The sequence below is a fragment of the Canis lupus genome, chromosome X, assembly GCF_011100685.1.
Source record: "Canis lupus familiaris isolate Mischka breed German Shepherd chromosome X, alternate assembly UU_Cfam_GSD_1.0, whole genome shotgun sequence".
Taxonomy (NCBI): domain Eukaryota; kingdom Metazoa; phylum Chordata; class Mammalia; order Carnivora; family Canidae; genus Canis; species Canis lupus.
In genome coordinates, this window is record NC_049260.1 from 46,152,116 (window position 1) to 46,178,377 (window position 26,262).

Sequence of the window (26,262 nt, forward strand, 5' to 3'; positions counted from 1 at the left end):
GGGGGAAACAGCCCAGCTGTGGCAGCCCAAATGGGAAAGGTGGATCTTGCATTTACCTGTGTGTGGAAAGAAAGCTAGGTATGTGTGTACAAGTGTGTGGCAGGAGGATCTGGGTTTACAAACCTCTGCAGCTACAGGGAAGGCTGGACCTGGCTGCTTGCTGTTGGATTCCTGCAGCCTGTGACTCATACTGACAGAAGGCCCACAGTACAGCCTGTGATTATTAGGGAATGTGGCCTGCCCAGGCTTGGAGGAGAAGGGCAAGGAGACCTGACCAGGGAGCCCAGGCTCAGCAGGGAATTCCCTGGAAGGTAGGCAGTATAGTTTTGCCAAGCAGATAAATGTCCTTGTCTGTGCCCTGGTTGAGGTGCTTCACCAAATTTTTCTCAAAGAGGAGTGGGTGGTAGGTACTCATTGTACAGGTACGGCCAAAGAACTTCTGGTAGTAGTAGCACACTCCAAGGCTTGCCTTGGATGGGAGAAACTTGTAAGTATTCATTTGGTCACACAGCATCACGATAATGATGATGCTAAGCATCCCAGAGGATAGGGGATTTGGCTGAATTTCCTCTGGGGAGACTTCAAGAATGATGTCCCACAGCTCTCAAGGCATTTCAGGCTTGAGGATATAAAAGGGCTGATCAGGATGTAGCTTGCAACAGCTCTTACAGTTCTCAAAAAAGCTGTAATCAGGGCTCTGTTTCCACTTTGAGATAATATGAATGCAAACAGACAGGTCCCAAACAATCAGGAATCCCTCACTGTACAAACTGTCTTTGAGGAAGTGCTCTGCAGAGGTGACCAACTGAGAGTCATCAGGCGAATGGTAGTTTTTGTGCCTACATTTTGGGAGGAACTGGTTGTGGATGCCTCATTAAACCTCAGGACTGCACTGTGATCATCTATTTCTTGGCCCAACTGGGAGGACTTCAGAGATCCTGCTGATGAGATAATAGCAAACCTGCCCCATGGCCCAGCCTTGGTCCTAACGTTCTCCTTGGGCAGGAAACCCATTCGGAAATGTTGAAGGGAAAATCTGTGGCCTCTACTATGGATATATTCACATGGTCCCAGAGGTGGTAGTGCAGGGCCTCTGCACTGAACTTGACCGTCAGACCCTAGCCCCTTATAAGACACTTTATAGTCCTTCACGTTCAGATAATTCCTCCATATTTTCTGCAGCCTAGAGGTAAGGTTTTTGGAAGAGCTGTACTTGTTCCACACCTGGAAGGAGGCCTCTGGCTTGGCCTTGGCTGGGCCCCGGGGACTGCTGAGGTGGGGTTCTGGGTGCTGCTTGAAGTCATAGACTGTTTTTCCAAACTTCTCAACATCTGGAATTCTATGGTTTACAACTTAAGGGAATCACAGCAACTCCTTTCTCCTTCCACACACAGATGACTGAAAATAGAAGGCCAACTCTTCAAGTTGGTGTGAATCATAATGAAAGAGGCATTCAAGGCAGCCACTCTGTTCTGAGCAGGAAAACAAGACTATCTTTGGCTACCCACCCTGGGGCTGCAGGCCCTTCAAGTCCTCAGGAACCAGCACTATTCTCTATAGGAAAATATTTGCTTTATTGGGCCTAGAGGACAATGCTCATTTTTCTCAGGATGATCAAAAATCATCTTGATGTTCCTAGGGCCAAAGTCAGTGCCTGTAGCTCAGCTTCATGTGCCAAATAAGTAAATGTTTTCTTCTCGCAAAGGAGGTTCTCCTTGGTCCAGGAGTAGGGGTACACATCCAGCCCAGGATCAAGGCATTCATGTGTGAGGAAAACCTCAGTGCTGGGACAGAGGCCTGGTACCAGGACTTGGGCACACTCAAGGAAGCCAGTTCATTTCAGCTGGGCTCCATACAATTGGCTCTATCTTCCTTGCCCCATGCTTGACCATCTGGGCTACATCTGTTCTACCTGCCTGCTCCATTCTCTTGCAGACAGCAGCTTACTTTGTTAGCACCAGGTGTCTTCCCAGTCTGGACCTGTCGCCCCCCCCCTCCCCCCCTCCCCCAGGTGCTAGCCAACTCATTGCCCGGCCACAGGGGAGCTGGTGCCAGGAACCAAGTCCCAGCAGGAGGGTCTGCTGGGGAGGAGTGGGGGACCTGGGCTGAGGGGTGGATGGGACAGTGAAGGAAGGAAGAAAAGAGCCTCAACTGGCAAAAGAGTTTAGTTCTAAGGAGGTCCAATTCATTAATTTTTCCTTCAATGAATTGTGCTTTTGGTTATAAGTCTAAGAACTCTGCCTTGCCCTATATCCTGAAGACTATATTTTTTCTAAAACTTGTATAATTTTATGTTTATATTTAAGTCTGTGTTTTGTTTTATGTTTGTTTTATGTTTTGTTTTAAGTCTGTTTTATGTTTATATTTAAGTCTTTTGAGTTAATTTTTGTATAAGGTATGAGGTTTAAGTCAAAGTTTTAAAAAAATTTTTTGTCTGTTTTTTGGGGTTTTGTTTTATTTTTATTTTTTTTGGCCTATGGAAGGCCCACTGGTCCACTACCATTTGTTGAAAAGCCTATCCTTTTTTAACTGAATTGCTTCTGCACCTCTGCCAAAAATCAGTAATTTGTTTGGTTTTATTTCTGGGTTCTTTATTTTCTTCCATTAACCTATGTGTTTGTCCCTTAGCAAATATCTCCACTGTCTTGATTACTTTAGCTCCATACTAAGCCTCAATATTGGGTAGAGTGATTTCCACCCTTTTTTTCTTCTTTATAAAGATTGTTTTAGCTAACTGTAAGACCTGTGCCTTTCAATATAAATTTTGAAGTTCATCTATGCCTACAAAAAAACCCTTGCCTATTAAGCCTATAGAAATGACATTAAACCTATAGGTCAATATGAAGAGAAATGACAGCTTGACTGTGGTAAGTCTTCTAGTTCATGAACTTTCCTTCTTTGATTTCTTTTAGCACCATTTAGCATAATGATTTTACATGCTCTGGCATGTATCAGTAATTTGTTTGATTTTATTGCTGAGTAATATTTCATTGATGGATATACCACTTCTTTATCCATCTACCAGTTGACAGATACTTGAGAGAGGTGGAGACACAGGCAGAGGAGAAGCAGGCTCCAAGCAGGGAGCCCAACATGGAACCCAATCCCGGGTCTCCAGGATCACACCCTGGGCTTAAGGAGGCACTAAACCACTGAGCCACCCAGGCTGCCCACTGCTGAGCCACCCGGGCTACCCTATTTCCACTTTTTGATTATGAGTAATGTCTCTATGAACATTCATGTCCAAGTCTTTGTGTGGACCTATCTTTTTGATGCTTGTGGGCAGATACCCAGCATAAATAAGTTATATGAGACATTTGTGTTTACCCTTTTAAGAAAATGCCAAACTAATCACCAAAGTAGCTATAACCACTTAAGTTCCCACCAGCAATGTATGAGGGAATTCCAGTTTCTCCACACCTTGACCAACATATATTATTGTCTTTTTTATTATAATCATTCTACCTGAGTGGAGTGATATTTCATTGTGGTTTAAATTTGTGAAATGCAAATGATTATTCAAGTTGAGAATATTTTCATGTCCTTCTGTTCCAATCCTTTATCGTTTATGGCAAAATGCCTATTCACATCTACTCATTTTTAGAGGGGTTTATTTTTTTAAAGTAGGCTGCACACCTAACTTGGGACTTGAACTCATGACCCTGAGATCAAGAGTTGCATGTTCTACTGACTGAGCCAGCCAGGTGCCTCTCATTTACTCATTTTTAAATTGGTTATTGGTTTTCTTGTAAGTTTTCAGAGTTCGTTATATATTCCAGATACAAGTCCTTTATAAGATATATGATTGGGAAACGTTTCCTCCCTCTGTCGCTAGTCTTTTCGGTTTCTTAATGGTAGCTTCTGAAATGCAAGTTGGTATTTTGATGAGATCCACTTTTTTTTAATGGACTGAGCTTTATAGTTATTGTACTTAAGAAATCATCATCTAATGCCAAATCAGAAAAATTCCTGTTTTCTTTCATAGGTTTTATAATTTTAATTATTACATTTTGATCTATTATCCATTTTGAGTAATTTTTGTGTATATAAGGATCTGAACTCATCATTTTTTTTGAACTCATCATTTTTATCACATCAGGTCAAGTTGGTTGATAATGTTGGTAAAGTCTTCCATATTTTTTTTCTGATTTTCTGTTTACTTATGGCCATTATTGACAGTAGGGTATTAGGGACTCCTGGGTAGCTCAGAGGTTGAGCGTCTGCCTTCAGCTCAGGGTGTGATCTCCGGGGTCCTGGGATTGAGTCCTGCATCAGGCTCCCTGCAGGGAGCCTGCATCTCCCTGTGCCTATGTCTCTGACTCTCTCTCTCTCTTTCTCTCTCTCTCTGTGTTTCTCATGAATAAATAAATAAAATACTTAAAAAAAGAGAGAGTAGGGTATTGAAAGACTTCAACTATTATTGTTGAAATGTATTTCATTCTTTTTTTTTTAAATGTATTTCATTCTTAAACTCAGTTTATGCTTCATGCACTTTGGGGTGTTGCTGCTAGGAGTACATATAATTGGCATATACTCCTAATGAATTGACCCTTTTATCACTACAAAATGTTCTTAATTATCTAGTAACATTACTTGTCTTAATGTCTATCTTATCTGATATCAGTATAGCCATTACAATTCTCATATAGTTACTATTTGCACGGTATTTTTTTTTTGTATTCTTTTCCTTTCAACCTATTTGTGTCTTTGAATCTAAAGCATATCTCTTGCTCAGTTTATGCTTTTTACCTGATCTGATAATCTCTGCCTTTTGATTGTTCAATCCATTTACATTTGATGTAGTTATGTTTAGATGTATAGGTTTCACACCTCCCCTTTCTTTGCTTTTTTGTTTGTTCCTCTTTTACTGTTTCTATGAGATGTTCTCCAGTGTAGCATTTTAAATCTTTTTTTTCTGTATTTTTGGTAATTTTTATAGTGGTTGCTCCATGGATTACAGTATATATCTTAATTTACACACTATTTCAAATTAATACTAAATAATTTAAGTAGCATATAGAAAAACTGCTCCTATAATGGTTCTCTTCTTTCCACCCTCCCTTGTGCTGCCATATATATTATACCTTTAACACCAACACACAATTTCATAACTGTTGCTTTATGCAGTTGTCTTTTAAATTAGTTATATGAGGGGAGCCTGGCTGGCTCAGTCAGGGGAGCATGCAACTCTTGATCTTGGGGTTTTGAGTTTGAACTGCATGTTGGGTGGAGAAATTACTTAAAAATAAAATTTTTAAAATTCAATTAAATGAATAAATAAGAAAAGATATATTTATACAACATTTTATATTTACCTATGCAACTACTTAGACAGGTGGTCATTATTTATCCTTTTGGTGTCATTTCCTTTCAGTCTAAAGGACACCATTTATTTTTTAATTTTGTTATGTTTTATATATTTATGTTGTTTTTTAAAATTCTAATTTCAGCATAGCTAATATAGTGTTAAATTAGGTGCAGGTGTACAATATAGTGATTTAACAATTCTATTTACTACTCATTGCTCATCAAGATAAATGTACTCTTAATCCTCCTCACCTATTTCATCCATCCCCCTACCCACCTCACCTCTGGTAACTATCTGTTCCCTTTAGTTACGATTCTGTGGGGATTTTTTTTTTTTTTAATTCCATATATGAGTGAAATCATATGGTACTGGTCTTTCTCTGACTGACTTATTTTGTTTAGCATTATACTCTCTAGCTCCATCCAGGATGTTGCAAACAGCAAGATATTAGATTAATACTAAATAATTCAAAATACAAAATAATGTGCTATAATAAAAATAATACTAAATAATAATAATAATTAATAATAATTATTAATACAGATCAGTGAGGGCAAGATGGCGGAAGAGTAGGGTCCCCAAGTCACCTGTCCCCACCAAATTACCTAGATAACCTTCAAATCATCCTGAAAATCTACAAATTCGGCCTGAGATTTAAAGAGAGAAAAGCTACAGTGAGAATAGTTCGCGCTTCTATCAAGGTAGGAAGATGGTGGGGGGGGAATAAAGAAACAAAAGGCATCCAAGGGGGAGAGGCCCCGTGAGGAGCCAGGCTAAGGCCGGAGCGAGTGTCCCCAGGACAGGAAAGCCCTGTCTGTCCCTGAGAAGCAGGAGCTTCCACCAATCTTTTTTTTTTAATTTTTATTTATTTATGATAGTCACAGAGAGAGAGAGAGAGAGAGACAGAGAGAGAGAGAGACACATAGGCAGAGGGAGAAGCAGGCTCCATGCACCGGGAGCCCGATGTGGGAATCGATCCCGGTTCTCCAGGATCGTGCCCTGGGCCAAAGGCAGGTGCTAAACCGCTGCGCCACCCAGGGATCCCGCTTCCACCAATCTTCCCGGAGGGAAAGGCGCTCGCAGGGAGTTAGAGTAGGACCCCAGGAGGGCGGGGATGCCCACAGGCTCCATGGGACACTAACAGAGCACCTGCGCCCCAGGGAGAGTGCGCTGAGCTCCCTAAAGGGCTGCAGCATGCTCACAGCTGGACCCGGGAGCAGCTCGGAGGCAGCTCCCACAGAGGAAGAGCCTCCGCACAGAGGGGGCTGCGCGGCCCCGAGAGCAGCTCGGAGGGGCTCAGGCAGCGGCTCCGTGGAGAGGGGGCTGCGCGGCTGGGAGCGCGAATTCAACAGCGCAGGCCCGGGAGCACAGGGCGCCGGAGAAACAGCCCAGGATCCCCCAGGGACAGGCAGAGGCCAAGAGGGCACAGGACAGCAAGGACACTCCTGCCCCAAGCTGAGCAGATCAGCGGCCTCGACCCTGGAGCATCCAGGCCCCTGCAGACTGAGAGCTCCTTAGTCACTGCGGGAGCTGAATTCACGGCTTCAGAGCTGGCCAGCGCTACTGTGGTTGTTCCTCCTGGGGCCTCACAGGGTAAACAACCCCCACTGAGCCTCACAGGGGCCTCACGGGATAAGCAGCTTAAACATCACTCACTGAGCCCTGCACCAGGCAGGGGGCTGAGCAGCTCCCCCAAGCTCTAACACCTGAAAATCAGCACAACAGGCCACTCCCCCAGGAGACCAGCTAGACGGACAGGGGAAAAACAAATTATTGACCAAGAAGCACTGGAAAGTTCCAGGGGAAGTCAAGGGACTTACAGTATACAGAATCAGAGGATACTCCCCCTTGGGTTTTTTTTTTGCTTTTTGATTTCTGTTTGCTCTCCCCACTTTTTTTCTCTTTTTCTTCTCTTTTTCTTTTTTTCTTTTCCTTTTCTTCTTTCTCTTCTCTCTTTTTCCCCTTTTCCCAATACAACTTACTTTGGCCACTCTGCACTGAGTAAAATGACTAGAAGGAAAACCTCACCTCCAAAGAAAGAATCAGAAACAGTACTTTCTCCCACAGAGTTACAAAATCTGGATTACAATTCAATGTCAGAAAGCCAATTCAGAAGCACTATTATACAGCTACTCGTGGCTCTAGAAAAAAGCATAAAGGACTCAAGAGACTTCATGACTGCAGAATTTAGATCCAATCAGGCAGAAATTAAAAATCAATTGAATGAGATGCAATCCAAACTAGAAGTCCTAACGACGAGGGTTAACGAGGTGGAAGAACTAGTGACATAGAAGAAAAGTTGATGGCAAAGAGGGAAACTGAGGAAAAAAGAGACAATTAGAAGACCATTAAGACAGATTAAGGGAAATAAACGACAGCCTGAGGAAGAAAAACCTACGTTTAATTGGGGTCCCCGAGGGCGCCGAAAGGGACAGAGGGCCAGAATATGTATTTGAACAAATCATAGCTGAAAACTTTCCTAACCTGGGAAGGGAAACAGGCATTCAGATCCAGGGGATAGAGAGATCCCCCCTAAAATCAATAAAAACCACTCAACACATCGACATTTAATACTGAAGCTTGCAAATTCCAAAGATAAAGAGAAGATCCTTAAAGCAGCAAGAGACAAGACATCTCTACCTTTTATGGGGAGGAGTATTAGGGTAACAGCAGACCTCTCCACAGAGACCTGGCAGGTCAGAAAGGGCTGGCAGGATATATTCAGGGTCCTAAATGAGAAAAACATGCAACCAAGAATACTTTATCCAGCAAGGCTCTCATTCAGAATGGAAGGAGAAATAAAGAGCTTCCAAGACAGGCAGGAACTGAAAGAATATGCGACCTCCAAACCAGCTCTGCAAGAAGTTTTAAGGGGGACTCTTAAAATTCCCCTTTAAGAAGAAGTCCAATGGAACAATCCACAAAAACAAGGACTGAATAGATATCATGATGACACTAAACTCATATCTTTCAATAGTAACTCTGAACGTGAATGGGCTTAATGACCCCATCAAAAGGCGCAGGGTGTCAGACTCGATAAAAAAGCAGGACCCATCTATTTGCTGTCTACAAGAGACTCATTTTAGACAGAAGGACACTGACAGCCTGAAAATAAAAGGTTGGAGAACCATTTACCATTCAAATGGTCCTCAAAAGAAAGCAGGGGTAGCCATCCTTATATCAGATAAACTAAAATTTACCCCAAAGACTGTAGTGAGAGATGAAGAGGGACACTATATCATACTTAAAGGATCAATCCAACAAGAGGACTTAACAATCCTCAATATATATGCCCAGAATGTGGGAGCTGCCAAATATATCAATTAATAACCAAAATTAAGACATACTTGGATAATAATACACTTATACTTGGTGACCTCAATCTAGCGCTTTCTACGCTCGATAGGTCTTCTAAACACAACATCTCCAAAGAAGCTTTAAATGATACACAGGAGCAGATGGATTTCACACAGAACTTTACATCTACAGAACTTTACATCCAAACTCAACTGAATACACATTCTTTTCAAGTGTACATGGAACTTTCTCCAGAATAGACCACATACTGGGTCACAAATCAGGTCTGAACCAATACCAAAATATTGGAATCGTCCCCTGCATATTCTCAGACCATAATGCCTTGAAATTGGAACTAAATCACAACAAGAAATTTGGAAGGACTTCAAACACGTGGAGGTTAAGGACCATCCTGCTAAAAGATGAAAGGGTCAACCAGGAAATTAAGGAAGAATTAAAAAGATCCATGGAAACTAATGAGAATGAAGATACAACCCTTCAAAATCTTTGGGATGCAGCAAAAGCAGTCCTGAGGGGGAAATACATCGCAATACAAGCATCCATCCAAAAACTGGAAAGAACTCAAATACAAAAGTAACCTTACACCTAAAGGAGCTAGAGAAAAAACAGCAAATAGATCCTACATCCAGCAGAAGAAGAGAGTTAATAAAGATTCGAGCAGAACTCAACGAAATCGAGACCAGAAGAACTGTGGAACAGATCAACAAAACCAGGAGTTGGTTCTTTGAAAGAATTAATAAGATAGATAAACCATTACCCATCCTTATTAAAAAGAAGACAGAAAAGACTCAAATTAATAAAATCATGAATGAGAAAGGAGAGATCACTACCAACACCAAGGAAATACAAACGATTTAAAAAACATATTATGAACAGCTATACGCCAATAAATTAGGCAATCTAGAAGAAATGGATGCATTTCTGGAAAGCCACAAACTACCAAAACTGGAACAGGAAGAAATAGAAAACCTGAACAGGCCAATAACCAGGAAAGGGAGGAAATTGAAGCAGTCATCAAAAACCTCCCAAGACACAAAAGTCCAGGGCCAGATGGCTTCCCAGGGGAATTCTATCAAACGTTTAAAGAAGAAACCATACCTATTCTCCTAAAGCTGTTTGGAAAGATAGAAAGAGATGGAGTACTTCCAAATTCGTTCTATGAGGCCAGCATCACCTTCATTCCAAAACCAGACAAAGACCCCACCAAAAAGGAGAATTACAGACCAAATCCCTGAGGAACATGGATGCAAAAATTCTCAAGAAGATACTAGCCAATGGGATCCAACAACACATTAAGAAAATTATTCACTATGACCTAGTAGGATTTATTCCGGGGATACAAGGCTGGTTCAACATTCATAAAACAATCAATGTGATTCATCATATCAGCAAGAGAAAAACCAAGAACCATATGATCCTCTCATTAGATGCAGAGAAAGCATTTGACAAAATACAGCATCCATTTCTGATCAAAACTCTTCAGAGTGTAGGGATAGAGGGAACATTCCTCAACATCTTAAAAGCCATCTACGAAAAGCCCACAGCAAATATAATTCTCAGTGGGGAAGCACTGGGAGCCTTTCCCCTAAGATCAGGAACAAGACAGGGATGTCCACTCTCACCACTGCTATTCAACATAGTACTGGAAGTCCTAGCCTCAGCAATCAGACAACAAAAAGACATTAAAGGCATTCAAATTGGCAAAGAAGAAGTCAAACTCTCCGTCTTCGCCGATGACATGATACTCTACATAGAAAACCCAAAAGTCTCCACCCCAAGATTGCTGGAACTCATACAGCAATTCGGTAGCGTGGCAAGATACAAAATCAATGCCCAGAAATCAGTGGCATTTCTATACACTAACAATGAGGCCGAAGAAAGAGAAATTAAGGAGTCAATCCCATTTACAATTGCACCCAAAAGCATAAGATACCTAGGAATAAACCTCACCAAAGAGGTAAAGGATCTATACCCTAAAAACTATAGAACACTTCTGAAACAAATTGAGGAAGACACAAAGAGATGGAAAAATATTCCATGCTCATGGATTGGCAGAATTAATATTGTGAAAATGTCAATGTTACCCAGGGCAATTTACACATTTAATGCAATCCCTATCAAAATACCATGGACTTTCTTCAGAGAGTTAGAACAAATTATTTTAAGATTTGTGTGGAATCAGAAAAGACCCCGAATAGCCAGGGGAATTTTAAAAAAGAAAACCATATCTGAGGGCATCACAATGCCAGATTTCAGGTTGTAGTACAAAGCTGTGGTCATCAAGACAATGTGGTACTGGCACAAAAACAGACACATAGATCAATGGAACAGAATAGAGAACCCAGAAGTGGACCCTGAACTTTATGGTCAACTAATATTCGATAAAGGAGGAAAGACTATCCATTGGAAGAAAGTAGTTTCTTCAATAAATGGTGCTGGGAAAATTGGACATCCACATGCAGAAGAATGAAACTAGACCACTCTCTTTCACCATACACAAAGATAAACTCAAAATGGATGAAAGATCTAAATGTGGGACAAAATTCCATCAAAACCCTAGAGGAGAACTTTTTGAACTTGGCCACAGTAACTTCTTGCAAGATATATCCACAAAAGCAAAAGAAACAAAAGCAGCAAAAATAAACTATTGGGACTTCATCAAGACAAGAAGCTTTTGTCAGCAAAAGAAACAGTCAACAAAACTAAGAGACAACCTACAGAATGGGAGAAGATATTGGTAAATGACGTATCAGATAAAGGGTTAGTTTCCAAGATTTATAAAGAACTTATTAAACTCAACAGCAAAGATACAAACAACCCAATCATGAAATGGGCAAAAGACATGAATAGAAATCTCACAGAGGAAGACATAGACATGGCCCACAAGCACATAAGAAAATGCTCCACATCACTTGCCATCAGGGAAATACAAATCAAAACCACAATTGAGATACCGCCTCACACCAGTGAGAATGGGGAAAATTAACAAGGCAGGATACCACAAATGTTGGAGAGGATGCGGAGAAAAGGGAGCCCTCTTGCACTGTTGGTGGGAATGTGAACTGGTGCAGCCACTCTGGAAAACTGTGTGGAGGTTCCTCAAAGAGTTAAAAATAGACCTGCCCTACAACCCAGCAATTGCACTGTTGGGGATTTACCCCAAAGATTCAGATGCAATGAATCACCGGGACACCTGCACCCCGATGTTTATAGCAGCAATGTCCACAATAGCCAAACTGTGGAAGGAGCCTCGGTGTCCATCGAAAGATGAATGGATAAAGAAGATGTGGTTTATGTAGGCAATGGAATATTACTCAGCCAATAGAAATGAGAAATACCCACCATTTGCTTCGACGTGGATGGAACTGCAGGGTATTAAGCTGAGTGAAATAAGTGAATCGGAGAAGGACAAACATTATATGTTCTCATTCATTTGGGGAATATAAATAATAGTGAGAGGGAATAGAGGGGAAGGGAGAAGAAATGGGTAGGAAATATCAGAAAGGGAGAGAGAACATGGAAGACTCCTAACAATTCGAAATGAACTAGGGGTGGTGGAAGGGGAGGTGGGTGGGGGGTGGGGTGACTGAGTGGCGGGCACTGAGGGGGGCACTTGACGGGATTGAGCACTGGGTGTTATTCTGTATGTTGGGAAATTGAATACCAATAAAAAATAAATTTATTTAAAAAAAAAGACAGAAAGAGAGACTGACTTTTAAAATAAATAAAATACATTATCACAAAAAAAAGAGGAAACATCAGTGATCATGCTAGGTTGGTGAGGTGTTCAAAGGAGTGTGACGAGTGAGCTATCTCATACCTTGTTCATTCATCAGGGTTATGAATTTAGACATGCTTAAATTTGCTTTTCACACACATTTAACCCAAACTGTTACATTTCAGATCATAAGACAATCAAATTAAATCACATTGTAAGCAATATTATATTAATAATAAGTAATTTTCTTCCAAAATACCTAGTTTGCATTTCCTAATCTATGATCATGCAAAGTGGAATGGTGAAAATCTAGAAAATACAAGCTAAAATACTTGAAGTAAATTTTAAAGTAAAGGCTAACAGGGGCACCTGGGTGCCTCAGTGGTTGAGTGTCTGCCTTTGGCTCAGGTTGTGATCCCAGGGTCCTGGGATAGAGTCCCTCATCAGGCTTCCTCCAAAAAGCCTGCTTCTACTTCTGCTTTGTACTCTGCCTCTTTCTGTATGTCTCTCATGATTAATGAATAAAATCTTTAAAAAAAATAAAGGTTAACAACAACAAAAAATTATTGATACAAAATAATTCTTTTTTTCCGGCTGAATAATATTCCATTTTATATAAATACCACATCTTTATTCATTTATCTATCAATGGACCCTGGGGCTACTTCCATAATTTGGCTATTGTAAATAATGCTGCAATAATCATTACGATGCATATATCACTTTGAATTAGTGATTTGTATTCTTCAGGTATATACCTAGTAGTGTGATAACTGGATCATATGGTAGTTCTATTTTTCATTTTTAAAGGAATGTTCATACTGTCTTCCATAGTGGCTGCACTAGTTTGCATTCCTACCAACAGTGCAAGCTGGTTCCTTTATTCTCCACATCCTCACAAACACCTGTTGTTTCTTGTGTTTTTGTTTTAAGCCTTTCTGACAGGTGTGAGATGATATCTCATTGTAGTTTTGATTTGCATTTCCCTGGTCACTGATGATGATGTTCAGCATCTTTTCATGTTTCTGTTGGCAACCTGGATGTCTTTGGAGAATGTCTGTACATTTCTTCTGCCTATTTTTAACCAGATCATTTGTTTTTTAGGTATTCAGTTGTATAGGTTCTTTATATATTTTGTTTTTTTTATTTATATATTTTGGATACTAACACTTTATCGATATGTCATTTGTAAATATCATCTTCCATTTTGTAGATTGCCTTTTAGTTTTGGTGATAGTTTCATTTGCTGTACAGAAACTTTTTATTCTGATGTAGTCCCAATAGTTTATTTTTGCTTTTGTTTCGCTTGCCTCAGGAGACATATCTAGAAAAATGTTGTTATGGCTGATGCCTGTGCTCTCTTCTAGGAATTTTATGGTTTCAGGACATAAAATTGAAGGACATCATTTAATACTTCCTATAATGCAAGGCAGTAGTGATAAATTCTCTTAGTCTTTGGTTATCTGGCAATCTATTTTCCTTTCCTTTCCATTTTACAGGTTTATTGAGATAAATTAACATACTATACATTTCATGTATCAAATGGGTACAATTCAGTGTTTTTTTTTTTTTTTTGCATATTCTCAGGGTTATATAACCGTAACCACTATCTAATTCCAGGACATTTAACTTGCCTCCAAAAGAAATCTTGAATTCATGCAGTCACTCTACACCTGCCCCTCCCCTAAGACCCTGGCAAACACAAATCTTTGGATTTGCCTATTCTGAATGTTTCATATAAATAGAACTGCATGGGGAATCCCTGGGTGGCTCAGTAGCTGAGTGCCTGCCTTCGGCCCAGAGCGTGATCCTGGAGCCCTGGGATCAAGTCCCATGTCGGGCTTCTGCATGGAGCCTGCTTCTCCCTCTGCCTGTGTCTCTGCCTCTGTCTCTCATGAATAAATAAATAAATAAAATCTTAAAAAAATAGAATTGCATGATAGATGTCTTTTTGTGACTGGTGCCTTTCACTTAGCCTAATTTTTTTTTTGGGGGGGGGGGTCCATCCATGTTGTAGCATGAATTAGTAGTTAATTTCTTTTTATATCTGAATGAACATTTTATTGTATGAATATAACATAGCCCATTTATCAGTTGATGAAAATTTTAGTTGTTTCCATTTGTGGCAGTTATGAATAGCGCTATATATTTTTGAATATATATAAATATATAAATAAATAAATAAATAAATAAATATATATATATATATATATATATATATATATATATATATTTGTGAATGTTTCTTTGTGGATGTGTCATTTTATATTCTTACTTCCAGTGTCCCAATTCCTCCACATCCCCACCAACACTTCTTGTCTTTTTTATTATACCCACACTAATGGGTGTAAATTGGTATCTCGTATCTTTTTAAAATGATTTTAAGTAATCTCTATACCCAACATGGGGCTCGAACTCACAACCCTCTTAATCAAGAGTCACATGCTCCACCGAAAGAGCTGCTTTCTCCAAAGTGGCTATACCACTTTATATTCCTACCAACAGTGCACTAGGATTCCAATAGATTCTACAGAGTCTGGATGTTAATCACTTATCAGATATGATTTACAAATATTTTTTTCCATTCTGTGGGTGATCTTTTTACTATGTAAACAGTGTATTCTGACATACATTTAAAATTTTTTCATTAAGTACAATTTGTGTATTTTTTCTTTTGTTATCTGTGTCTTTGGTGTCCTATCCATGAAACTGTTGCCAACTCCAATGTTGTGAAACTTTTCCCATGTTTCATTCTAAGAGTTTCATTGTTTTAGGTCCTTGAACCACTGGAGTTAATTCTTATATGTGTGTTTGGTGAGTGTCCAACATCATTTGTTTGCATGCGGATATCCAGTTTTCCCAAGACTATTTGTTGAAAAGACTGTCCTGGGGGCACTTGGGTGGCTCAGTGGTTGAGTGTCTGCCTTTGGCTCAGGTCGTGATCCTGGGATCGAGTTCCACATCAGGTTCCCTATAGGGAGCCAGCTTCTCCCTCTGCCTATGTCTCTGCCTCTCTCTCTGCATCTCTCATGAATAAACAAATAAAATCTTTAAAAAAGAGAGAGGGCGGCCCAGGTGGCTCAGCGGTCTAGGGCCACCTTCGGCCCAGGGTGTGATTCTGGAGACCCTGGATCGAGTCCCATGTCGGGCTCCCTGCATGGAGCATGCTTCTCCCTCTGCCTGTGTCTCTGCCTGCCTCTCTCTCTCTCTGTGTGTCTCTCATTAATAAATAAAATCTTAAAAAAATAAAATAAAAATAAAAATTTTAAAAAATGAAAAAATAAAAAAGAGAGAAAAGACTGTCCTGTCCCCATTGAATGATCCTGGCACCCTTGTCAAAAAATCATTTGACCACATATGTGAGAATTTATTTCTGGGGTCTCTATTCTATTCCACTGGTCTATACATCTATCTTTATGCTAATACCATACTGTTCTGATTACTGTGGTTTTGTAATAAGTTTAAAATCAGGAAGTTTGAGTCCTTCAGTTTTATTTTTTCAAGATTGTTTTGGCTATTCGGGTCTTGTGAGATTCCATATGAATTTTAGGGATAGGTTTTTCTATTTCTTCACAAAAGGTCATTGGGACTTTGGTAGGGCCTGCACTGAATCTATAAATCACATTGGGTAGTATTGACATTCTAATTATATTAAGTCCCCCAATCCATGAACACGAGATGTGTTTCCATTTATTTAGGTCTTTTGAAATTTCTTTAGCAACACTTTGTATTCATTGTACAAGTCTTTTATGTACTTGGTGAAATTAATTCCTATGTGTTTATTTTTTCAATGTTATCATAAATGGAGTTGGTTTTGTCATTTGCTTTAAGTATTGTTCAATGTTCATTTATAGAAAAACAATTGTTTTTTGTGCATTGACTTTGTATCTTGCTATTTAGCTGGATTCCTTTATTAGTTCTAACAGCATTTTTGTAGAGTGTTTATGATTTTATACACATAAGATCATATATTGTATTTCCCTGTTGATATTTTGTATAGTTTTATCCATTTTTGAAAGTTGAGTATTGAAGTCTCCTATTATTACTCTCGAATTGTCTGTTTTTCCCTTCATTTCTGTTAGTATTCCCTTTTGTCCTTAGTAACATTTTATTGTCTTAATATTTATTGTCTGGTATTATTATAGCCCCTCCAGCAATCTTATGGTTGTTGTTTTTGTATTTTCCCATCCTTTTATTTCCATCTATTTATATTTTTCAAACTAAACTGTGTTTCCTGCAGACAGCATACAGCTGAATTTTGTTTTCTCATCTAATCTGACAATCTCTGCCTTTTGATTGGATTTTTAGTCCACTCAAGTTTAATGTTATTATTAATTTGCACCTGTCATTTTGCTTTCTATATGTCTCGTGTTATTTAATCCACTCGTCCTTCTTTGTCTTAAGTGGATTTTTTTCTAGTGTAACACTTTAATTCCTTTAATAATTTTTAAATTACACTTGTGAGTTATTTTCTCTAGGGCTTGTAATGTACAACTTAATAGCATCTGCTTCACATATACACTAACTTCATTCCCGTGTAATATCAAAATTTTATTCTTATGTACCTCCATTCCCTCCCCTCATTTCTGTGGTATTATTGTTATACATGTTACATCTGTACAAACCCAAGAATAAAAAAACCCCCAAGAATATATTGTCATAATTATACTTTACACAACCTTATTTTTAAAAGAGTTGAGAGAACATGGACATATTCATAGTTTTTGTTGTGTTAACCTAATTATCTCTAGTTCTCTACTTGTGAATTTACCATTTGGTGTCATTTTCTTACTCCAATACATCTTTGTTCCCATACACTTTGTTTTTTGCTGATGTTGTTGAATATACTTCTATATGATATAGGCTCGACAATACAATTATATACGTATTGTTTGATGCAATAACTTTTTAAAAAAGGACTATGCAATTATTCTACGTACATAATTTATGTACATAATTACCATTACTGGTGTTGTCTTTTTTTAATATGAATTTGAATTACTGCCTGTTATTACTTGCTCTAAGCCTGTAGAACTTCCTTTAGTATCTCCTAAAAGGGAAGTCTGCTGGCAACACATTTTCTCAGTTTACTTGTGAATGTCTTTATTTTGCTTTCATGTTTGAAACATAGTATTACTGCATATAAAGTTGGCAGCTGAGAGTTTTATATTTAAGCACATTGAATTATGCTGTCCCACTGCTTTCTGGTCTCCATTGTTTTTGATGAGAATCTAATCTTTGTGGTTCCCTTGCATGTGATTAGTCTTTCCTTACCGCATTCAAAATGCTCTTTTTATCTTTGGCTTTCACCATTTTGACTACGATATGTCTAGTGCGGTTCTCTTTGAGCTCATCTCTTCTTAGATATATAAAATAAAGTGGGTTTTTTTTGTCAACTTTGGGAAGTTTTCAGCCATTTTTTTAGAATACTTTTTTATTCCAGCTCCCTCCTGCTGGTACTTCCATTACACGAATGTTGGTGCACTTAATGGTGTCACTCATTCCTCTAAGGCTCTGTTCAGTTTTCCTTATTCTTTTATCTTTCTGCTCTTTAGGCTACATAATCTGTATTAATCTGTCTTTAAGTCTGCTGCTTCTTTCTTCTGCCAGCTCAAATCTACTGTTGATCTCTAGTAAACTTTTCAATTTGGTTTACTGTTCTTTTCAACTCCAGCATACTCGCTTGGTTCTTTTTAATATTTAGTCTTTATTGATAATTCTCTATTTGAGGAGACACTGTCATGTTTTCTTTTAATTCTTTTAAGCATGGTTTCATTTGGTTCTTTGAACTTTTTTTTTTTTAAAGATTCTATATTTATTCATGAGAGATACAGAGAGAGAGGCAGAGACATAGGCAGAGGGAGAAGCAGGCTCCTCCCAGGGAGGCCGATACGGGACTTGATCCCGGGACCAGGATCACGCCCTAAACCAAAGGCTCAACCGCTGAGCCACCCAGGCGTCCCTGAACATTTTTTAAATAACTGCTTTTAAGTCTTTGTTAAGTCTCCTATGTAGGCTTTTAAAAATTTTAATTTTTATTTTTTGTATATTTTTTATTGGAGAGTTGCCATCATATAGTATAATACCCAGTGTTCATCTCATCAAGTGCCCCCTCAGTGCCTGTCACCCAGTCACCCCATTCCCCCGCCCACCTCCCCTTCCACTATCTCTTGTTCGTTTCTCAGAGTTAGGAGTCTTTCATGTTCTGTCACCCTCTCGGATTTTTCCCACTCATTATACCTCCTTTCCCCTATAATCCCTTTCACTATTTTTTTTATATTCCCCGTATGAGTGAAACCATATAATGTTTGTCCTTCTCCGACTGACTTACTTCGCTTAGCATAATACCCTCCAGCAGTTCCATCCACATTGAAGCAAATGGTGGGAATTCATTGTTTCTTTTTTTTTAAGAGTTTATTTATTCATGAGAGACACACAGAGAGAGACAGAGGGAGAAACAGTCTCCATGCAGGGAGCTCAACATGGGACTCGATCCAGGGTCTCCAGGATTACGCCCTGGGCTGAAGGCAGCGCTAAACCACTGAGCCACCCGGGCTGCCCCATATTCGTTGTTTCTAATGGCTGACTGATATTCCATTGTATACACATACCACAGCTTCTTTATCCATTCATCGTTTGATGGGCATTGAGGCTCCTTCCACAGTTTGGCTATTGTGGACATTGCTGCTATAAACATTGGGGTGCAGGTGTTTCGTTTTTTCATCACAACTGTATCTTTGGAGTAAATCCCCAGTAGTGCAATTGCTGGGTGATAGGGTAGCTCTATTTTTAACTCTTTGAGGAACCTCTACAAAGTTTTCCAGAGTGGCTGCATCAATTCACATTCCCACCAACAGTGCAAGAGGGTTTCCCTTTCTCCACATCTTCTCCAACATTTGTTGTTTCCTGTCTTGTGAATTTCCACCATTCTCACTGGTGTGAGGTGGTATCTCATTGTGGTTTTGATTTGTATTTCCCTGATGGCAAGTGATGTGGAGCATTTTCTCATGTGCTTCTTGGCCATGTCTATGTCTTCCTCTGTGAAATTTCTGTTCAGGTCTTTTGCCCATTTCATGATTGGATTGTTCGCTTCTTTGCTGTTGAGTTCAATAAGTTTTTTTTAAGTCTTGGATACTAGCCCTTTATCAGATATGTCATTTGCAAATATCTTCTCCCATTCTGTAGGTTGTCTCTTAGTTTTGTTGACTGTTTCTTTGGCTGTGCGGAAGCTTTTTATCTTGATCAAGTCCCAATAATTCATTTTTGCTTTTGTTTCCCTTGCCTTCACAGATGTATCTTGCAAGAAGTTGCTGTGGCTGAGTTCAACTGTGTTCTCCTCTAGGATTTTGATGGATTCTTGTCTCACATTTAGATCTTTCATCCATTTTGAGTTTATCTTTGTGTATGGTGTAAGAGAATGGTCTAGTTCCATTCTTCTGCATGTGGCCATAGGATCCAACAGTACATTAAGAAGATTATTCACCATGACCAAGTGGCATTTATCCACAGGATGCAAGGCTGGTTCAACACTCATAAAACAATCAACGTGATTGATCATATCACCAAGAGGAAAAACAAGAGCCATATGATCCTCTCAATAGATGCAGAGGAAGCATTTGACAAAATACAGCATCCATTCCTGAACAAAACTCTTCAGAGTGTAGGGATAGAGGGAACATTTCTCAGCATCTTAAAAGCCATCTATGAAAAGCCCATAACGAATATCATTCTCAATGGGGAAAAACTGAGAGCCTTTCCCCTAAGATCAGGAACAAGACAGGGATGTCCACTCTCTCCACTGCTATTCAACATAGTACTAGAAGTCCTAGCCTCAGCAATCAGACAACAGAAAGAAATAAAAGGCATTCAAATTGGCAAAGAAGAAGTCAAACTCTCCCTCTTTACAGATGACAGGATACTGTACATAGAAAATCCAAAAGACTCCATCCCAAGATTGCTAGAACTCATACAGCAATTTGGCAGTGTGGCAGGATACAAAATCAATGCCCAGAAATCAGTGGCATTTCTATACACGAACACTGAGACTGAACAAAGAGAAATTAAGGAGTCAATCCCATTTACAATTGCACCCAAAAGCATAAGATACCTAGGAATAAACCTCACTAAAGAGGTAAAGGATCTATACTCCCAAAACCACAGAACACTTCTGAAAGAAATGGAGGAAGACCCAAAGAGATGGAAAAATTTCCATGCTCATGGATTGGAAGAATTAATATTGTGAAAATGTCAATGCTACCTATGGCAATTTACACGTTCAATGCAATCCCTATCAAAATACCATCGACTTTCTTCAGAGAGTTGGAACAAATATCTTAAGATTTGTGTGGAATCAGAAAAGACCCTGAATAGCCAGGGGAATACTGAAAAAGAAAACTGAAGCCAGGGCTATCACAATGCCAGATTTCAAGTTGTACTACAAAGCTGTGATCGTCACGACAGTGTGGTACTGGCACAAAAACAGACACATAGATCAATGGAACAGTATAGAGAACCCAGAAATAGGCCCTCAACTGTATGGTCAATTAATATTCAACAAAGTATGTAGGCTTTTTAAAAAGCCTGTTCTATTTACTGTGAGTGGGTCTTGCTTGCATGTTTTTTAGAGTGCCTTGGAAATTTTTGTTGAAAACTGGATATTTTAGATAATATATTATAACAACAGTGGATACTGACCCCACCCTCCAGCCCAGGGTTGGTTGATGTTTGCTTGTTGTTCTCTTGTTTATTTAGTGACTTAGCTGCACTAATTCTGTTAGTTCTATTTCTGAAATATGTAGGATGCAGCCTCTGATGTCTCTACTGATGTCTCTGCTTGTTTTTCTTTTAGCCTGGCAACCTAGATGTTCCCCCTGGGTCTGCATAAGCCACTAACTGGTCAATTATTATGCTTAAGCCTTCTTAGCCAGTTAGATTTATACCTTTTCCCATTGCATATAAGTGTAGAGTAAGGCAGCTATCATAGTTCAGGGAGTTTACACATTTTTGCCCATATTCAGTGAAAGAATATTAGTTTGGAGGTTCATTCTCTGATCTTTGCTAAGAAGGCATAACTTTGGGTATTCATAATCTTCTAGTCTGGCAGTGGTAAGTTTTATTTTATGCTAAACCTGGTTTCCGAGGAGTTGCCTCTGGGTCAGAGAAGCTTATTGTTCAGTTGATGCTTGTATCAGAGGTAGTATTTCAGTTCCTTGTGCCAGTGAGGCATATGCCCTGTATTGATGGTCTCTAGGTGGTTTAGGGGAATGCTTTGAAGTCTGTCCCATGTCCTGTTCTGATTTCTCCTGAGTGGGTGCCATCAGGTGTATGTATACAACCTTCCTGATCCCCAGAGTTGACTGTGATCCTAGGAGGGTTCTTGGCTGTTTCTTTCCCTGGTTTTCTCTATAAAACATATGGATGCCCTGGTGTTCTGCTCATATCATGGAGCTACCAGCCTCCTCTTAATTGCTCATCAAGATACTTATTGTTCTCAATATGCTCTTAGGTATGGAATTCTCCATGCTCTGCTTCAATTAAAGACAGTCCCTTCAGGAAGGTGTAGAGCTCCTCATTCTTATGGTCTACTTTCTCCCTGAAAAGAACCACTCATTGCACCATGCTGAGGCTGCTTTTTCCAGAGTGACAAGTGACACACCTGCTCTGTAAGTGTGCATTGAAAAAGGGTGGGGTAGTTGGCAGCCCCTACTCTTTTTGGCTTGATCTTCCCAGTGTGGAAACTTCTTTCCACACATTTGCTGGGGTGGGAATGATTGGGGCCCAAAGTATTCTTGGCATGCTGCCCCTAGATTAGAGCTTCTGCCCTGAGTGGCGGATTGGTGGGTGATCCTCTTTACTATGCCTACCTGGACAAAGGGCTGGAGTTGATGAGAAATGGCAATATTTTCCTTCCTGGGTGAAACCATAACCTAAAAACGAGAGCTGGGAGGAGAAGGAAACCTTATCTTCTTGGTTATATATGCCTAAGGGTTAAATGATTAAAAAAAATTTCTACCAGGTTAGTTGCAATTTTGCTGGGGAGAGAGTCTGTTAACCTCCTTACTCTGTACTATGGGAAGGGGAAGCGTTCTACCCCTTATGTACCTTTTTTCTCTTGTGGTAAAACATATATGGTAATTGCCATGTTAGTAATTTTTCAGTGTACATTTACAGTGGTATTAATTACATTAAGTACATTTACACCATCATCACCATCCATCTGCATAATTTTTTATTCTTCTCAACTTGAAACTCATGCCCACTAAACACTCCCTATTTCTCCAACCTAGCCCCTTGGAAATCACCAATTTACTTTCTGTCTCTGAATCTGACTACTCATATAAATTAAATCACACCAGATTTGTTTTTACTGACTGGCTAGTTCACTTAAGTATAATGTGTTCAAGGTTCAGACACATTGTAGCATGTGTCAGAATTTCCTCCCTTTTTAAGGCTGAATAATATTCCATTGTATGTATATACCACATTTTATCAATGTATCCATCAGTGGAAACAGGTTGCTTCCAGTTTTTGATTATTGTTAATCTTCTTCTGATTCCTTTGTACGTGATAAATTGCTTTTCTCTTGCTTCATTCAAGACTGTCTTTATCTTTTAACAGTGTTTAAGTGTGGATCTTTGAGTTGATACTTGGGAGTTTTTGACCTTAGATGCGTAGATTTATGTCTTTCACCAAATTTGGGAAGTTTTCAATTCTTAGTTTTTCACATATTTTTTCTAAACATCCTCCTCTCTCTTGGGTCACCTATTATGTATATGTTAGTATGTTTGATGTCCTATAGCTCTCTTAGTTTCATTTTTAATAATTCTTTTTTTACATTCTGTTCTTCAGATTGGATAATCTCTATTGGTCTATCTTCATGTTCCTTGATCTTTTTCTTCTCTCAGCTCAAATCTACTAATGAGCCTCTTCCTTTAATTTTTCATTTTGATTATTGTATTTTTCCATTCCAGAATATCTACTTGGTTTCTTTTTGTAATTTCTATCTCTCTATTGCTATTCTCAACTTGATGGGTCATTTTTATCATACTTCAATGTTTAAAATATGGTTTCCTTTAGTTCTTTGAATGTATTTATTGTAGGTATTAAAAGTCCTTATTTACTATGTTCTACATCCATACTCCTTTAGACACTGTTGCTATTGAGTGCTTTTTGTTCTGTGTATGAGCCAAACATTATTATTTCTTTGCAAGTCTCATAATTTTTTGTACACATCAGCTAGTTTCAATCATATATTGTAGCAACCCTCCCAAACACTGTTGTTGCTGCTACTTTGTTAGTTTAGTGACATGTCTGGACTGATTTTGCAGAGCCTGTCTCTACTGCAGAATGTGACCTGATACACCTGCTAAGATTTTTCTTTTTATTTTTAACTCTTCTTTGCATTTTTAAGCCTAGCTTCCTAAACATCTCCCTTGGATCAGCATAGCTTATTGGTCAGCCAACAATTAGTCAGAGGTTGTGCAGAAACATCTTGACCCAATAAAGCTTCCACTTTTGCCAAGGGGATTTAAGTGTAGCTTAGGGCATGCATTAAAATTTTAGGCAGTTATAAGTCAGGCTTTTATTTTTACCTTGTGCAAGTTTCATGTTCAGCCTGGTAGGAACATGTATTTGGGAGTCTCTCCAGTTTCTCGAGTGTGTATATAGCTTTATGGATATAGACAATCTTTCAGAGCCCCAGGAATATAAGACAGCTTATCAAAGCGCTTTATGATTGTCTTACTGCCCAGATCTATCAGTTAAATTTTTAGCATGGTGTATAGCAGTCACTGTCAACAGAGGTGTTTGCCTTCCCTGATACTGTTTTTTTGGTACTGCCCTGACTTGAGGCTTTTCATTTAAAAAGTTCCTTTCTTTTCTCAAGATCATTTAAGTCATTGCTTAGTTTTTATTTTATCTTTTATCTTTTTTCCTTTACCTTTATCTCTGTAACAAATCCACCTGGAATTTATGTGAGGAAGGCCTATACTTGATGTTTTCTCCCCAAATACCAGTACAGTTCTCTCAACAACTATTTAAAAATTCATCTATTCCCATCCATGTTTTGTGAAGCTTCCTTTGGCATATTTTAAGTTATCATGTGTCTAGGATACTACGTAGTATTATCTGCTCTAAAACAATGACATCAATTTTTATGCCAGTATCACATCATTTTAGCATAATTTATAATATTTTGGTATTTTTGTTTGAGCCAAGACTATCCTTTTTTGTAATCCCAAGCTATTCTTATTCATTTGCTTTTGCCAGTAAACTTTAGACTTATTCTGTCAAGTGGACAAAAACTAGTTCTTATTTATCTTTACATATCAGGATGGCACATGGTTAACTCAAATACCCTATTACAGCTGATAACAAATTCACTGCTTCTTAACAGAATTATTTCTCAGAAAGGTTCAACTTTACCCATGAATCTAGAGGTATATCCTTGTCCAATTTCATGTTGTGTTTCTGGAAAAGTGTTGAGATTTGAACGAAACTTTGCTAGAGATGACAGAGCCTTGTTATATGCCTCTCCACATTCAACAGGGCTATTCCTCACTCCTGGAAGCCTGACAGAGTTCCTCCTTATCCTGTCCTCCTCAGTGGTGACTATTATATTCGTAAAGGTTATGCCTACTTCAAACTGTACCAACTTTTATTCTAGATTCTCATTTCTCTAGGACAATTGTCCAAGAGCTGCACCAACATTAACTTTTAGTTACAACTTCCCCAGCATTACTTTACTTCCATGAGAATAGTCAGCAGATGCAACTGAGGAGTTTAGACTCCTAGTAATGCAATTAAGCCACTACCCAGTCTTTACCTGATATTGCTCAGCAAGGAAGTGTTTAGGATAAGTTAATCTTCATTTAAAGTTGAATTTTAGGGCAGCCCGGGTGGCTCAGCTGTTTAGTGCTGCCTTTGGCCCAGGCTGTGATCCTAGGGACCTGGGATCAAGTTCTATGTTGGGCTCCCTGCATGGAGCCGCTTCTCCCTCTGCCTGTGTCTCTGCCTTTCTCTCTCTCTCTCTCTCTCTCTCTCTGTCTCTCATAGATAAATAAATAAAATCTTTAAAAAAATGAAGTTGAATTTTAAATTTTCAACCAGATTTTATGTTAATCTTTAAGACCGTATTTTTCTACCATTTTGTCTTTTAAAGAGCATAGGAACTGGGAGTTGGAGAGACTTGGGTTCAAACTCTTGCACCACCCATTACTAGCTATGTAACCTTTGCAAGTCACTTCTCTTTGAGCCTTTGTTCCCTCATCTATAAATGAAGATAAATAATATTTACCTTTTAGCACTATTATGAGGATCCATAGCATCGTATACAAAGGGCTGACTTAGCACGTTGCCAAGTACATAATATGTAACATTACAGAACCTGTTCTTGATGATTTTACGAACTGATTATTGGTTTGTGCTTTATTAATAAACTTACACGGGTTACTGGTTTACACAGGGCAGTTTCTCCCTATACTATATGGGTTCTTAGGTCTTTTTAAAAAGTAATCTTTATATCTTTTCCCCTGATTTTAGGCAGCTTTGTTTTTTAAAGATTTTATTTATTTATTCATGACAGAGAGGAAAGAGGGAAAGAGAGAGAGAAAGAGAGAGAGAGAGAGAGAAAGAGAGAGGCAGAGACACAGGCAGAGGGAGAAGCAGGCTCCATGCAGGGAACCCGACGTGAGACTCAATCCCAGGTCTCCAGGATCACACCCTGGGCTGAAGGCGGCGCTAAACTGCTGAGCCACCAGAGCTGCCCATTTTAGGCAGCTTTTAAGCTGCTACTTATTGCTGCTGTTACTCGGACTGGTTCTAATAATAGATCCTACACCTTGTCTCACCCGTCTTACAATTTGCTGCTTCTGATCTGTTGTACATTGGAAAATCAGATAAACAAATTGTTGGAAATATG

At 39.0% G+C, this 26,262-nt stretch overlaps 1 protein-coding gene and 1 pseudogene across 3 annotated transcripts in view; both read right to left on the reverse strand.

Moving 5' to 3' along the window:
* The window catches only part of FAM120C (family with sequence similarity 120C), a 163,543-nt gene that overhangs the window by 35,046 nt on the left and 102,235 nt on the right, over positions 1-26,262 (reverse strand). The gene's annotated exons all lie outside the window — the stretch shown is intronic.
* On the reverse strand, positions 290-25,664 carry LOC102154154 (annotated as a pseudogene).